General features: G+C 44.8%; 1 protein-coding gene and 1 long non-coding RNA gene across 2 annotated transcripts in view; one reads left to right on the top strand and one right to left on the bottom strand.

The window, feature by feature from the left end:
* Positions 1-4,738, bottom strand: part of LOC142103376 (talin-1-like) — a 33,263-nt gene extending 28,525 nt beyond the window's left edge. Inside the window, exon 1 of the mRNA XM_075187441.1 lies at positions 4,659-4,738. The gene's annotated coding sequence lies outside the window, so the exon portion shown is untranslated. The remainder of the gene's footprint in view (positions 1-4,658) is intronic.
* A 256-nt stretch (positions 4,739-4,994) lies between these two features.
* Positions 4,995-15,210, top strand: LOC142110405 (uncharacterized). Its single transcript, XR_012680523.1, has 3 exons — positions 4,995-5,405; positions 6,489-6,619; positions 14,994-15,210. It is a non-coding gene; the product is annotated as an uncharacterized LOC142110405 (long non-coding RNA).
* Positions 15,211-16,660: the final 1,450 nt, after the last annotated feature.

Raw genomic sequence — 16,660 nt, 5'->3', positions numbered from 1 at the left:
ATGTAAATCCATGTTTGGGTAAACAAATTGCATCCTGATTCTAAAAATAGCTCAGACCTCAAGGGGGCTGGCTTACCCTGTTGGACTATATCCAAATCTGTATAAAAAGCACTGTCTTGTATTGAAAATTGTTCTTTTGGTTCCATCCGACCTGCTCCCCGGTACCTTCAACCAGTGTGACTACAAATAAACATCACTTGCTTCAAAGACCTGCCTGGAAACTTCTCTATCCTTGTGACCTACAGATTAGACCCAAAATATAATCCGTTCCCGGCTGTTTCTGAGGTTTGGACCCAACATCCAGTAGCCCCGCTCTGCCTGCTACCCAGCAGCTCTGGCCAGTGTGATAGACCAGGGGGATCCATCCACAGCAACCCTGATCCATAGTAAGAGGTCAGGGGTACCAGCCCAGGTACACCAGTAACGGGGTACACTCGCAGCATCAGTTATTCAGAAGAAACCCGGTACTGGATGCCGGTAAGGAAGTCCAGTGGTGGCAGCATTTGGAAGCCCCTCCTACTGCGGTGAGGGCGCATCTTGGATAACGAAAGGGAATAGTTGCAAAGTCAGCCCAGTCGGTTCCCAGCAGCAACAGACAGGGCTTCCACCGCATAGGCGGTCCATCCTGTCACACTCATCCTCTTAGATCATCATTTTCAGTCACTACAAAGATATGAACTATCGGGAAATCTCTGTAAGACAAAAACAAAAGGCTGAATCGAGACAACCACCACAAGAGAGGCTGAGGCTGAGACAACCAACACAAGTGAGGACAAGGCTGGCGTGCCCACCACAAGAGAGGCTGAGGCTGGGACAACCAACACAAGTGAGGACAAGGCTGGCGTGCCCACCACAAGAGAGGCTGAGGCTGGGACAACCAACACAAGTGAGGACAAGGCTGGCGTGACCACCACAAGAGAGGCTGAGGCTGAGACAACCAACACAAGTGAGGACAAGGCTGGCGTGACCACCACAAGAGAGGCTGAGGTAACCAACACAAGTGAGGACAAGGCTGGCGTGCCCACCACAAGAGAGGCTGAGGCTGAGACAACCAACACAAGTGAGGACAAGGCTGACGTGCCCACCACAAGAGAGGCTGAGGCTGGGACAACCAACACAAGTGAGGACAAGGCTGGCGTGCCCACCACAAGAGAGGCTGAGGCTGGGACAACGAACACAAGTGAGGACAAGGCTGGCGTGCCCACCACAAGAGAGGCTGAGGCTGGGACAACGAACACAAGTGAGGACAAGGCTGGCGTGCCCACCACAAGAGAGGCTGAGGTAACCAACACAAGTGAGAACAAGGCTGGCGTGCCCACCACAAGAGAGGCTGAGGCTGGGACAACCAAGACAAGTGAGGACAAGGCTGGCGTGACCACCACAAGAGAGGCTGAGGCTGGGACAACGAACACAAGTGAGGACAAGGCTGAGGTAACCAACACAAGTGAAGACAAGGCTGGCGTGACCACCACAAGAGAGGCTGAGGCTGACGTGACCACCGCATGTAAGGACAAGGCTGGCGTGCCCACCGCAAGCGAGGCTGAGGCTGGCGTGACCACCACAAGAGAGGCTGAGGCTGGGACAACCACCACAAGAGAAGCTGAGGCTGGGACAACCCATCAAAGTCCAAGACTGTCACTACATGAAAGGCTAAGGCCTGGCAGTCGCCACAGGGAAGGAAAGTGTCTAGTGGTTTCCCCCACAGAAAAGGTTAATGTACAGGGGGCATCCAGTGCCAGAAAGGCCCAGGGCAAATGACATCTTCAGCAGTAGAATTACACATGAAGATTTTGAAAAATGACACCATGCTGAATAAGTGTCTATGACTCAGAAGCAGCCAGGAATATGCCCATTAATAGAAGTCAGGTCAGATGACGGGTGCAGAGGGGAGGAAGGGGTTAAACGACAAGAGGAAGTATCTAAGGATGAAGCAACAGGAAGTGTGTAGAGATGGGGGTATTTCTGCTCAGCATATATAGAAGATATACAGAGCATCTCCCGGCAGTAATTACACCCCTCCTTCCTCCCCGACATCTGCTCACAAATCTTACTCTCTTGTACAAACAAGGAAGAGAAGCTGAAGAGTTGGAGACCTCACATTCATTAAACAAACGATAAACATGTAATCCACGTGTAGATGTCCAGATACAACCGAGACACTTCCACAGCGACCCAAAGAAACATCCTGAGTGGAAGAATGTGCTGTGTGTAATCATGGAAATACCGATATGAGGGGTCTGCAGGCAACATTCATTCCACCAGGATGTTCATTTATTGCTAATAAGATCATATATGTCACACGCTAACTACCAGGTCACAGTGCATTCTGGGTAACATATAAAGCTTTAGATTAAATAAAACACAGCAAATGGAATTTACCTCATGTTATGTAGCAGAGCCCACAATCATACAGAGGGTGCACACTTAAACGTACCAGCCCCCTCCCGGGAGGAGGCGCTGCTGGCTGCCCCCCCACATGACACACGTATGATTAGTAGGAACAGGTCATAGAGCTTACACGTCAAGACACACACATATGATTAGTAGGAACAGGTCACAGAGCTTACACGTCAGGGGACACACGTATGATTAGTAGGAGCAGGTCACACGTGTCAGGACACACACGTATGATTAGTAGGAGCAGGTCACAGAGCTTACACGTCAGGGGACACACGTATGATTAGTAGGATCAGGTCACAGAGCTTACACGTGTCAGGACACACACGTATGATTAGTAGGAGCAGGTCACAGAGCTTACACGTCAGGGGACACACGTATGATTAGTAGGAGCAGGTCACACGTGTCAGGACACACACGTATGATTAGTAGGAGCAGGTCACAGAGCTTACACGTCAGGGGACACACGTATGATTAGTAGGATCAGGTCACAGAGCTTACACGTGTCAGGACACACACGTATGATTAGTAGGAGCAGGTCACAGAGCTTACACGTCAGGGGACACACGTATGATTAGTAGGAGCAGGTCACACAGCTTATACATGTCAGGTGATTCTATAAAACATATAAAGCACTCTGTAGGGTACACAATGACTGACAGGTTCCAGCCTGTGATGACAGCACCCAGACCCCATACTGGGATACTGACAGGTCCATCCCATGGGTACAATGAAACACACGGTACATGATTATACTGTGACGCAGCTACATACATGTACAACCTTAGAAAATCTCCATTAATCATCCGCTGTATACAATACAGTACTTGTAAACTGTGTACACAAATGATGTATAACATTAGAAATATACTGTGTCCATTGCATACATTTATAACATTCTATACAGTTCAATATACAAGGTATATTTCTAGTACACAAAGGAAAGGATATACAGAGCTGTACACAGCAGTATATAAAGACGTATATATACCCAGGGACAGTATATAAGGACATGTATAAATACACACAGGGACAGTATACAAGGATGCCCATATACACACAGGGACAGTATATAAGGACGCCCATATACACACAGGGACAGTATATAAGGACGCCCATATACACACAGGGACAGTATATAAGGACATGTATATATACACACAGGGACAGTATATAAGGACGCCCATATACACACAGGGACAGTATATAAGGACGCCCATATACACACAGGGACAGTATATAAGGACGCCCATATACACACAGGGACAGTATATAAGGACGCCCATATACACACAGGGACAGTATATAAGGACGCCCATATACACACAGGGACAGTATATAAGGACATGTATATATACACACAGGGACAGTATATAAGGACATGTATATATACACAATGGGACAGTTTATAAGAATGTATAGCCCCAGGGAAAGTACAGAAAGTTGTAGACAGCAGTATATACACAGATGTATACATACACAAGGAGAGTATATAAGGAATATATATATATATATATATATATATATATATATATACACACACACATATATATACATACATACATACATACATACATACACACACAGGGACAGTATATAGGTATAGCCCCAGGGACAGCATAGAGCTATACACAGCAGTATCTAAGGACACATATACACACAGGGACAGTATATAAGGACGCCCATATACACACAGGGACAGTATATAAGGACGCCCATATACACACAGGGACAGTATATAAGGACACATATACACACAGGGACAGTATATAAGGACGCCCATATACACACAGGGACAGTATATAAGGACGCCCATATACACACAGGGACAGTATATAAGGACGCCCATATACACACAGGGACAGTATATAAGGACATGTATATATACACAATGGGACAGTATATAGGAATGTATAGCCCCAGGGACAGTACAGAAAGTTGTAGACAGCAGTATATACACAGATGTATACATACACAAGGAGAGTATATATATATATATATATATACACATACACACACAGGGACAGTATATAGGTATAGCCCCAGGGACAGCATAGAGCTATACACAGCAGTATCTAAGGACACATATACACACAGGGACAGTATATAGGAATGTATAGCCCCAGGGACAGTACAGAAAGTTGCACACAGCAGTATATAGGAATATATAGGAGAGTGTATAGAGTCAGGGGACCCCCGGGGTAGGTATATATATATATAATAGGGGTGGGGGTCCTGGGTGTCCCCCGGGCCGCACTCACCGCTCAGTCCTCACAGCTCTCTGACTCCACAGTGTCCGACCCCGCCCGGGAACCGTTCTATGCTGCGTTACTACCGCTAGGGGCCGCTCTATTAACCGCACAGCGCTCCATGTCGCGTACCTGCCACTAGAGGCCGCTCTATCCTCGAACTCCGCTCTATGCTACGTCGCTTACTGTCCGCGGAGTTCCCTGGCTCCATGATAGGTGCTGGCAGAATTTTTTGTCTCCATGTTAGGTGCTGGCAGAATTCTCTGGCTCCATGATAGGTGCTGGCAGAATTCTCTGGCTCTGTATTAGGTGCCAACTGTTCCAAATTAAAAAGAGAGGTTATCACATTTTAAAGCTTTGTTCCTGGAGAAGTGCCTATTTTTAGCAGTCACTGACAGCAGAATGTATCTTTTATTGGCCTATTCAGCTCCATATTCTGTGATACATATTTAGCATCCATTCAGTTCTTCATCCTTTCCACTATTGCAACCAAAGACATATAACGCGTCCGTTATCTCAGCGTAGAAAGTACAGGGTGTGTGTGAAAACTCCATTCTGCTCTATAATTTCACTGGTGGCCAATGAATTGTTACCGCCAATCTTTGTGCTTCCCTCCAGGGCGCAGTACACTGGTTAATAAGTAATGTAAACAATCAAAAATAATAATACACAGTCCTATTATTATGTACTGTCCCCTAGAATTGTAGTGCGAGAGTGGCCGGCGGTTTCCGTCTTATCTTCAGAGGACAAATGTCTCTGGTAAGGAAACTACATTTTTTTATGGGTTCCAGGGTGAGAATGTAGGAAATAACAGATGGTAAAGCTCACAAATGATTGTAAGTTAGTTAGAAATTATTCATTTGGATTTACACTAAATTAGCAATTAAAAACAAGACAAGAAATTAGGGATATAATTCATGAAAATCATCTGTGTCTTATTTTGCCAATTACTTAATTTAATAATGCTCTCAAATGAATCATTGTTTGACTGCTTTACATTAAGTCATTATTGGTTTGTAACAATTATAGGGTTCAGTTACAATCACATTCATCATTGGTTCCCATTAATATAAACCTCTAAGTCATACTTTCCAACTTATGGCAAATATGATCCGGGAGCCTGCCGGGGAAGGTGGACGTGCAGGGGGCGGGGCTCCAAAAATCATTTTGGCCAAACTCCGCAATTCCCGGTGAATCGCGGTGTTTTGGACCTAAATCTGCCCACTTCCTAGTGAAGGAGATTGCCACACTCTCCCGGGAGTCCGTGAGTCTCCCGAAAATCCCGGGAGAGTTGGCAAGCATGCTCTAAGTTCTGTCATTTTTATTGTCATGTAAGTGTTACAGTCCAGTTTATTATAGTATCATCATCATCATTTTTTATATAGCGCAACTTTGATTTGGAAGAAATTGTTTCTAGTCATCAATATTTAGAAACATTTCACCTGGCCAAGACATAGCCGTGTGAGAATGCAGACAGAATTTTATTAAATGTAATTTAATATAGCAAGATAGATACAATGCTCAACATAAACAAAATAAAATATAAAATGACATGCAGAAATATTGCACAAAACAGTTTATTTGAAAAATGACTGTCATTGCATTTATCTGAATTGTATACACTTACTGGCATTGTATGTACTGCTGTGCATAATAGCATGTAGTTGTCTTATTGGCACGTGCTGTTTATCTATAATTACTACAGCACAGCCCTCATTCCCTATGTACTGATGCCACCCAGTATATGGGGAGAAGGGATGTTACACAGTTTATGTGGGTTCTCAACGTCAGTAGAGGGCAAGTACCAGCGCTAAGCACAGTAACCCTCTGCTATTTCTTCAGGTACCAGTCAGCTCTTTGCCCCTGGAAAGACTACGTCCCCCAGCAACACAGAGGATGTTGTTTCCTACCAATCTGATCTTGTGGGGGTGCCCGGTGATGCTCATGTCCTTAGCTGTATGCCAGCTCCAGCGGTGAGTATAGCTGACTGCAGTGACATCCATTTGCCTGACCCCACTTTGACTGAACATAGTAACCCCAACATTGACCCCCTTGCAGAGTACAAGTTCAACTTGTAGTACTACGGAGCATTCACGCACAACTGATGTCAGTTGCCCATGAAATCTCTATGGCGGGACACCAGGGAAGAGACCGAACACTGAAACGCCTGGCACAAAACTTTTTCTGGCCTGGAATGTCGGATGACGTCCGGGCCTGCTGTAAGTCCTGTGATGTGTGTCAGCATCTCAGGCGCCCCGGGGTCAGAGCAACAGGTTGCTCACATGACTCCTGGCTTCATGTATCTGCTCTCTGCGTTGCTCCTTGCAGCTTCTGAGTCCACTTCTGTGTGCCAGACCTGGCTTAGACCAGACTACCCGATAGGATCTTCCTTGGAACGGCTGTCATCTGCTGCTGTGTACCAGACCCGGCTCGGACCTCACTATTCGGCTGGATCCTCCTTTGGCACGACTGACATCTGCTATTGTGTACCAGACCCGGCTGTACCTCACTACTACATGGGGATCTTCGCTGTACATCTGACTTCGGCTACAAGTACTTTTCCAGTATTATATTGCCGCTTGTCTATCTGTCTTTTATGTCTGTAGGTTTAGTGGGGGCCGCACCCTGCAGTTTCTCAGCAGCTAAGACGATCCTGCCTTGCGGTAGTTCTTGGTGAAAACCTGGGAGGCTGTTAGACTCCGTGCTCTGCTAAGCTAGTGCTAATACCGACTGTGGGACACCCTTTTAATGGTGTTAAAGCTCAGATATTGGTTAGAGAATCTCATGGGGCTCACGCAAGCTAACCTTGCAGAGCGCAGACCAAGCAGAAGACTTGGTAGGATCTGGGATCATGCATCAGAGTTTTTGAGGTTATGCAGAAGGTTCTTGTTCTGGTGCCCAAGTGTCAGAACAGACTCCAGGCTGCCTTTGCTGGGCTGGACCATACACAGTCTCAAAATGGCTAAATGACATCATCCATGTGGTGTCACTTGATAGAGATGGTAGGTGGCAGCGGACCTACCACATAAATAGGCATATCACAAGTGTGTGGAGCTGGTAGCAATAGTTTGCTGCTTACCAAGTGAGGAACCAGGAAATGATCCATTACCTGATCTTCTCGCTGATGACAGAGGTGAAGGTGGTGTAGAGGTGGTGGGCTTGGATGAGAAGTTGTGTGCACGCAAGAGGGAGCAGCTTAAGGCAGTGCTATGGCCCTTTGCGAGTTTAGTTGGAAGCCCAGCCGGACTTCATTGGGGATGTACAATGTGGACACTGGTGAGCATAGGACACTAAGTCAACCCACTTATTGGGTCTCACCAGAGGTGCAGCAGAGCTAGGTGTGGTCCATCCATTGCGCAGTCCTTGTGCTCCCTCCGTTGTACAGGTTCCCACGAATGGAAGACAACACAGTTTTGCTTAGATTACCGCCAGTTGAATGAGGTGTCCATGCCTGATGTATATCCCCTGCCCTGCATTGATTCTCTGTTAGAGGAGTTAGCTGGAGCAAGGCAAGTTTCAACATTTGACTTGAGCAAGAGGAATTGGCAGATACCATTGACCCCAGAGGCTCAAGAACAGTCGGTGTTCATCACCCTATTTTGCCTGTTTGAGTTTAAGTCCATGCCATTTGGGATGAAGAACGCGCCAGCCACCTTCTAGTGAGTGGTTGATCACCTGCTGGAAAGGTGTAAAGGCTGTTTACATCCAGAATGGTCAGGGTATAAACAACACGGACAGGATGGACCTCCTATGCCACCCTGTCCGTTTTGCTGGGGGCCTGGCTGGGCGTGCCTTGCCACTGACCCCTTTCTTTATCTCAAATTGCGCCCCTCTAGATGCAGTAGGAGGGGCTTGCTGCTGCCACAACTAGGCTCCTTCACGGGCACCTAGAAACCACTCTCTTCTTGTTAGGAACCCCAATAGCCAGCAACACAAAACCCGGAGTCTACTCAGAAGTCTGGTATTCGCTGGAGCCCCTAGTGGTGGGGACAGACTGGGCCCGCAGACAGCTAAGGGTCGTGAGTTGTGCGCTGACTGGGGAGAACCCAGCGACAGCGTAAAGGAGCAATTAGCAGAGTGAAGTCCAGGCAAGGGTCGAGGGCCGGCAGCAGACAGAATATCCAGTACACAGAACCGAGGTCAGAGGACACAGGCAAATCAGCAGCGTAAGAGTCCAGGCAAAAGGTCAAGGGGCACAGGCAATCAAACGAAGTCAGGAATCAGGCAAGGTCGGCAACAAACAATCAAATCCACTGGAGCAAGAAATAGCAGGCTAGTACCAGGCTAAGCAGGAACCGGCAGGGAGGGCTACAACCTAAGAGCGTCCCGACCGTTGCCTTGGCAATGGCCGGGACATAGTGGAAGTGACGAGGGCGCCAGAAGGAGCGAGTCTCGGCGGCTTCAGGCACCGCCGCGGCTCGTTACACTTCTGTGTAACTTTCGCTGCTAGTGTACCCCCTTGCTGGTACACCTGGGCTGTGACACCTGACCGCTTGTCTTCAGATCCGGGTTGCTGTGCATGGATCCCCCTGGCCTATCACACAGACCAGAGCTGCAGGTAGCGGGCAGAGCGTTGGTACTGAATGCAGCGTCCAAACCTCAGAACAGCTGGATTACGGTTTAGATTGGTCTAATCTGTGGTCACAGGAATGACAGCAGGTAAGTAGCCATCAAAGCGGGTTCCTTAAGCAGTTATGTTTATTAACTCAGGAAGTCCTAAAAAGAACAGTTACACACGTTTATGTATTAGCGATCTTTCCAGAAGTCACAGAGGGTATAATACGTTTCAGTGTAAAACAGGGCCCTTTAAATACAATTTTGAGCACTAGCTTGGCAGGAGATTATGTAGTCTGCTGCCCCTTTACCCAATCTAGACTGATTCATGCAGCCTGTACATATATCAACCTGGAGGGATTTAATGCCTTTATATATTGCTACTGGCGGTGCTACTGCGTCTGAGGTTTTCTATTGAATGTTTACCTTCAGGATATTATATTTACATTATCTTGCTTTGAACGCAATTTAACTTGCAAAATTCACATTTATCTGTGATCACTTGCATTGGGAGTTTACCAGCAGTATAATTACTAGAGATGCTCAGGTTCGGTTCCCTGAGAACTGAACACACCTGAACTTTGCAGATCCGAGTACGGAGCCAAGCTGACTCGGTACTTTCGCGCGCCCTCAGAATTGAAAACGAGGCAAAACTTCATTATTATGTCGTCGGATCTCGCGAGTTTTGGATTCTATAAGTACCGCCCTCCACGGCACCATTTTACTGAAAAGCTGTTCCTCACCTCTACCAGAAGGTTCATAAAAATATAATTATTGCAGGGGCAAACTCAGGATTTTTAAGGGGGGGGCGGGGGGGGGGGGGAGGTTTCCAATATATATATATATAAAAAGAAACTGGTGGTGCCCTCCTATAATTTTTCATACCACTACCTGAATATTCTGTAATCTTCACCACCATTCCTCCCACCTCCAATCTCTAGATCCTTTCCATTAATATAATAAAGGATGTTATAAAATCTCTTATACGCATTCCTGTCATTTCTTGCCTTGACTACCATTTCCTCCATCTAACTGATCTTTCACTAAAAGTTTTATATCCCCCTTTAATAATCATGAATCATGCCCTCCAGCTGATATATAGAGGCGATGATGAATTGTACAGCAGCCGTGGCGCTGTATTGTAATACTATACAGCTCCGCCGCGGACGCTTCTTTGACAGCGCCGCGGCTGCTGTACAGTACAGTAATGTGTAGGGGCAATGTTTAGCTCCCGTTGGTTTGCGGAGTGGAGTGGTTTCTGGAGAACCAGAAACTCCCCCTGCATGCGCCCCTGTATTGGGCTACAAAATGCCATTCTACCCACTGAACACTTAACCACAGATATGCGGACAAAGTGGAACTGGGCAAATTAAAGATTGTATGACTGTGACAGCCCACTGGGTTGGTGATTCATTCGCCTTCACCAGCAGGAACGGCAGCAGCATGTACCCAAGTACGTCACATTTGTCAGAGGCAGCTACTCTGTGTATCATCTGCTTCACTAAGAGACATATTATTATTATTATTATGATTATTATCGTAGATTTGTAAGGCACCACAGTGCTCCACAGCGCCCTACAGTAGGGAACACAAGGATATACATAAAACAAAACATACGTAAAACAAGAACAGACAAGGCAGACAAAATGAATGGAGACACGAAAACACAGGGTATGGAGGACCCTGCTCATTAGAGAGCTTACATTCTAAAGGGAAGAGGGCACAGCTGAAACAAGAGGAGCGAGTGTGGCTCAGAGTGGAGATTGGGATAGTTGTGAGGGTGTATTAGTGTGAATAGTGTTATCGAGGATAAGGTTACCTCTAAAAAAAGAGATGGGTTTTCAAAGAGTTTCTAAAGATTTGAAGGCTGTGGGAAAGTCTGATTGAGCGTGGTAGGGAATTCTGTAAGTGGGGAGCAGCACGGGAGAAGTCTTGCAGGCGGGAGTGAGAGGTGGTTATCAGAGACGAGACAAGGCGCAGGTCAGAGGTAATACAGCTGACAACCTGTTCGAAAAACTAAGGGATGTCATTGCCACATGGCTTATCCTGCTGGACTCTCCTGAGGATATGTGATTACTGAAAACGCCACCAATATTGTTAGATCATTACAGCGGGGGGGGGGGGGGGGAATTCCATCACATTCCCTGTTTTACTCACACAATCAACTTGGTGATACAGAACTTTTTAAAAAATGACATGCAGGAGATGGTGTCTGTGTCCCGAAATATTTAGGGTCATTTTCGGGATTGTGCAACAGTATGTAGGATAATGCAGCAGCTGCAAGAATAGAATATGAGGGGAAATGTACTTTAGTCCAGCGAAGTAGTCACCTGTGAAGAGAATGCAGAGACTGTTAGCTTGAGTCAAGTGATAGCCATAATTAGACTTTTTGAGAAGCAGCTAGAGAAATTGAAGAAGGAAATAAAACAAAGCATATCCGCTATTTTGTAACCCTAACCCTATATTGTAATTATAGATTATGTACTTAATTTGCTTCTTCAGGATCCAAGAGTTATCAACATCTTGAAATTGGATCACTACATTTAGCCAACTATTGCTTGATAATAGGTTTAAGAGCAATGACTTTATTTCTAGAGATGGGCGGGCTCGGTTCCCCGAGAACCGAACCCACCCGAACTTTGCCTATCCGAGTACCGAGCCGACTCGGATTCCAAATCGAAGCCGAACGTCATCGCGACGTCGTCGGATCTCGGGGCTCGGTTCTCGCGATACTTGAAAATTATAAATACCTGCCTCCACAGCAATCCATCGCCATTTGACAGAGGGAGAGAGCAGGTTGTAGTCAAAGGCTGATTCGAGCAGGGACAGAGAATACAATTCTGATAACAATTCTGATTACAATTCTGATTACAATTCTGATAACAATTGATAGAGAAGAGAGGAGGATAGAGGAGTCTTTTCAATATTTGGCACTACAAGTGCTTTGGGGTGTCCCCCATTCTTTTGCATTATTATTTCTGGCTGTCAAAAGTCCTATCTGTCAGCAGACTTAAAATATAATTTTTAGAACTCCCAAGTGCTTTTGGGGTGTCCCACATTCTTTTGCATTAATATTTCTGGCTGTCAAAAGTCCTGTTTGTCAGTAATCTTAAAAATAATTTTTAGCACTCTCAAGTGCTTTTGGGGTGTCCCCCATTCTTTTGCATTAATATTTCTGGCTGTCAAAAGTCATATTTGTCAGCAGTATCTAAAACAATTTGTAGCACTACAAGTGCATTGGGCTCAGAATGGATTCAAAGCAGTCCACATATGAGCAGAATGAGCAACCAGGTTCTGTCACCAGTCCTGATGGTAGTGTTCCCAGTACGTCATCTGGGAAAGGCGATGTCAAACTACACAGTGTTTTAAAATCAGTCAAAAAAACACACCCCAAAAAAAAATTTACTGTGTTGAAGCGCAAAAGAAGTGTAACTGAGGAAAAGTTAACTGCCGATAAAAAAAAAATTGCCAACATGCCATTCTACACACGCAGTGGCAAAGAGAGAATGAGGCCTTCACCTTTGTCTATTAGTGGCAGATCAAAAAATGTTACCGAGCCTACAAGTGGTGCAAAACTACTGTTACGCGTCAAAGCTGAGCTGCAAGATAACAGTAAGGCATTAGAGGATAATGTTTGCTCTGAATCACAAATGACACCAATCCCTGTGTAGAGTCCATTCAACAGTGGGATATCTAATCGTGAGCATTCTGTTAGTGTACCCATAAAGAAGGGGCCTTTCAGCAGTTCTGATGATGTGTGCCTGAACAGCCCGAGTGTAGCCGGTGATACACCAAGTGATGATGACACTTTGTCTTTAGAAGAGGATGTGGGGGAGATTTGGGTATCCGACAAGGGCGCTGATGATGATGCGGTTGATTGTGTAAGTCCTGCACCAGAGGCAGCAGGGTGGCACCAGTGGCACCAGTTCTGGCACGTGAGGTTCTGGCACCAATTTGCACTTTCCAAACACAAGCAGGGTAGACGCACGTGGCAGACTACAACAGTTTGACATCTGGGCTGGTTTGAAGGATTTGTCAAAAAAATGTGTGACCTTGACTATAACTCCAACCAATCCTACTATTAACATGCAAAGGATGGTGGAGGGCCTATCAGGGATTAAACTGTCGTTTTCCTAATTTGCACTAATAAGGTTTGGGTGTAACATACACCCAAAGACGAGTGCTCAATTGCTAAGAGTCATTGATGAAGAGGAAGACAAGCAGGCTTGTCTGTAGAATTTGCAGGCAAATTGTGCTGCGTTATATAGGTAACATCCAAAGAGGAGAGCTCCATTGCTCCGTTGCTAATTGTCATTGCTGAAATAGAAATAATAGGGCTGACAGTCTTGGTCTAAATCTGCAATTACATTTTATTGTACCATAGCTCACTGCGAAACTGGAGAGGTGGCAGGGTTCAGTGCTAATCTTCCTCAAACAATACTAATTCATCCCACCATCATAGAAGTCTGTGTAGTATGATGTAATTGCTGATAATGGCCTTCCAAAGGGAATGACTAGTTGATTTTAGGGCAGAGCTGTCACGATTTTTGGGCAATTCTTTTACAGCAGAGCAAATATCAAAATGTTGAGCGGACTCATCTGCATCACCACTGGGGGTCTTGGGAAAGCAATTTTTTTACAACAAGCAGTTGCCAGTGAAACTGAAGGAGAAGACGTCAAAACAAGATGTTGATAAGTCTGGGATCCTTGCAAAGAAAATTAAGTATTTAATCTACTATTAAAATATAGTTAGCACATTTACTTTGTTTTATTTCACACTATAATTTTCTGTAGCACCTTTTCAAAATGTATTATTAAGGCAATGACTTGACTCAAGCTAACCGTGTCTGCACTTTCTTCACAGGTAACTACTTCGCTGGACTAAAGTATATTCCCCTCAAATGCTAGTCTTCTTGCAGCTGCTGCATTCTCCTACATGCTGTTGCAGAAACCAGAAATTGACCCTAAATGTTTCTGGACACAAACAGCATCTCCTGCATGTCATTTTTAAAAAGTTCTGTAACACCAAGTTGATAGTGTGAGCAAAACAGGAAATGTGATGGAATTCAACCCCACTGTAATGCTTGACCAATATTGGGGTCATAATCAGAAATGACATATCCTCAGGAGACTCCAAGCAGGATTAGCCATCTTTTAATAACATCCCTTAGTTTTTGGAACAGTTTGTCAGCTGTATGCCTCTTAGTGAAGCCGCTGATACACAGAGTAGCCTACTTCTCAAAAATGTGACGTACCTGGGTACATGCTGCTGCTGTCCATGCTGGGGAAGGCGAATGACCAACCCAGTGGGCTGTCACAGTCATATAATCTTTAGTTTGCCCAGTTCCGCTTGTCCACATATCTGTGGTTAAGTGTACAGTGGGTAGAATGCCATTTTGTCGCCCAATAATTAAATTTTTAGGAACTTTCCGGTACAGGAGAGAAATAGCTTTTCTAGTAAAATAGTATAGTCATGACATTTGCTAACAGGGACAGAACACCTCAATTAAATGTCTTCAACTGTATTAATAGTGGACATTGGACGCAGATCTAACACTAGCATAGTACCCAGGGTGTCTGTGATCCACTTTGAGACTGCGTGACAGGTTTTATTCTTGCTTCCTCTTGCAGAGGATTGTTTAACTACCAATTGTTGGTTCAGGGGATATTGATTATGAAGGTGTTGGGGGGGAAGATTGCAGGTGCTGGGATGTAGATGAGAGAAGGGAGGTAGATTATGCTGGACTGCTTGTTGTTATTTTTTTTAACCTAAGTTTCTGATTTTCCCAACAGTTTTCCAAGAACTCGCTGAAAAATGACGAAACATGGATGAGGATCCCAGATGGTTAAGGTCCCTACCTCTACTGAGTGTGGCTTTAAAAACGCTACAAATGGATAGACAACTCTTGCCAGGATTTTTGTAAAAATAATTCCACACTTAAGAGGTGGATTTTTGGTCTTATGCCCAGGCATGACAATGGCCTTCTTCTTATCATTGGCAAGAACTGCAGCAATTTTTCTTTTCAAGAGTATGAAAATCATATTGTGACATAGGAGGGGGTCAAAATTGAATAAAAAATGACTGGAAATTAGTGTTACTGAGGTTAATAATAATGTAGCTACAAAATAATACCTAAATTATGTTATTGTAGCACAAATAAATGTAATTTTTTTAACAAATTGCAAAACAAAACCAAACAAAACCAATACCAATACCAAAACACGCAAGGGCGGTTTTGCAAAACCAATACCAAAACCAAAACATGAAAGTAATCCAGATCCAAAACCAAAAAACAGGGGTCAGTGAGCATCTCTATTTATTTCCCACTGTCCCAGATCAGATCACTGTCCCAGAGCTCCTGGTCAGCAGGCTGACAGCTCAAGTGGTACATGACACAACAACGTCTCCTCCTTCAGTTTCTCTCACAACTGCTTCTAGGAAAAAACTAAGCTTTCCCAAGACACCCAGTGGTGATGCAGATGAGTCAGCACAACATTTTGACATTTAAGCTACTCTAAAAGAATTGTCCAAAAATCCTGACAGCTCTGCCATAAAATGAACTACAAATTCCATGAGGAAGGCCATTATTAGCAGTTACATCAAAGTACACAGATTTCTGTGATGGTGGATTCCAGCGGGGATGAATTAGTAATGTTTGAGGAACATGTACACAATGATGAGGGTGAATATGATGACAGTGTTAATTGCAGCTGCTGAAATCTAGCTAAGAGAAGGGAGCTACCTGATGCTGGTATGCTTGGTAATATTTTGGGTAGAATGGCATCTTGCCAATTTTATGTTCTTTTACAGTAAACTTTCACCTTTATTATAGCGTTTTTTTTTCTTTAAAAAGGTACAAACTTTGTATTTACATTTGTGTTTCCCTGACTTAAAACCACTATGCACTTGAACATAGGCTTTAGCACATGAGGTAGAGGGATTAGTCTCATCATGACTGAGACTGGAGATTGAGAACAACAATGTCATCCCTCCTGTTTCTGTATGAGCTGTGGCACTGTAGAATGTCACTGGAGACTTTTAAGAACACGGACAGCTCTGTTATTACAATTTCTGTTCCAGCACTGAACCCTGCCATCTCTCCTGTTTCTGAGTGAGCTATGGTACAGTAAAATGTAACTTGCGATTTAGACCAAACCTGCCAGCCCTATAATTTCTATTTCAGCAATGACAATTACTGTATTTCCCAATGTATAAGACACACCTTAATTTTGGCCCCAAAATTTGAAAAAAAAATATAAACTGTCAAAAAGTGTTCTGAGTGAGCTGAGATTGCAGGGGCTTGCTGCCGGCGGCTGCACACTATGTGTAGGTCTGTCAACGTTCCAGACAGCACTCCCTGGCTCTCTGCATGTATTGTGGTCAATCAGGCCACCTAGTGCGTTCCTGCCCTATCAAGTCAGGAAACGCCTGAACCTAAGCACTGGTGAAGAGGTGAGCT

Source organism: Mixophyes fleayi, chromosome 1 (genome assembly GCF_038048845.1).
Source record: "Mixophyes fleayi isolate aMixFle1 chromosome 1, aMixFle1.hap1, whole genome shotgun sequence".
In the NCBI taxonomy this organism is placed as follows: Eukaryota; Metazoa; Chordata; class Amphibia; order Anura; family Limnodynastidae; genus Mixophyes; species Mixophyes fleayi.
Note: the sequence above shows the minus strand (reverse complement) of the source record. Positions and strands in the feature narration are given on the sequence as shown.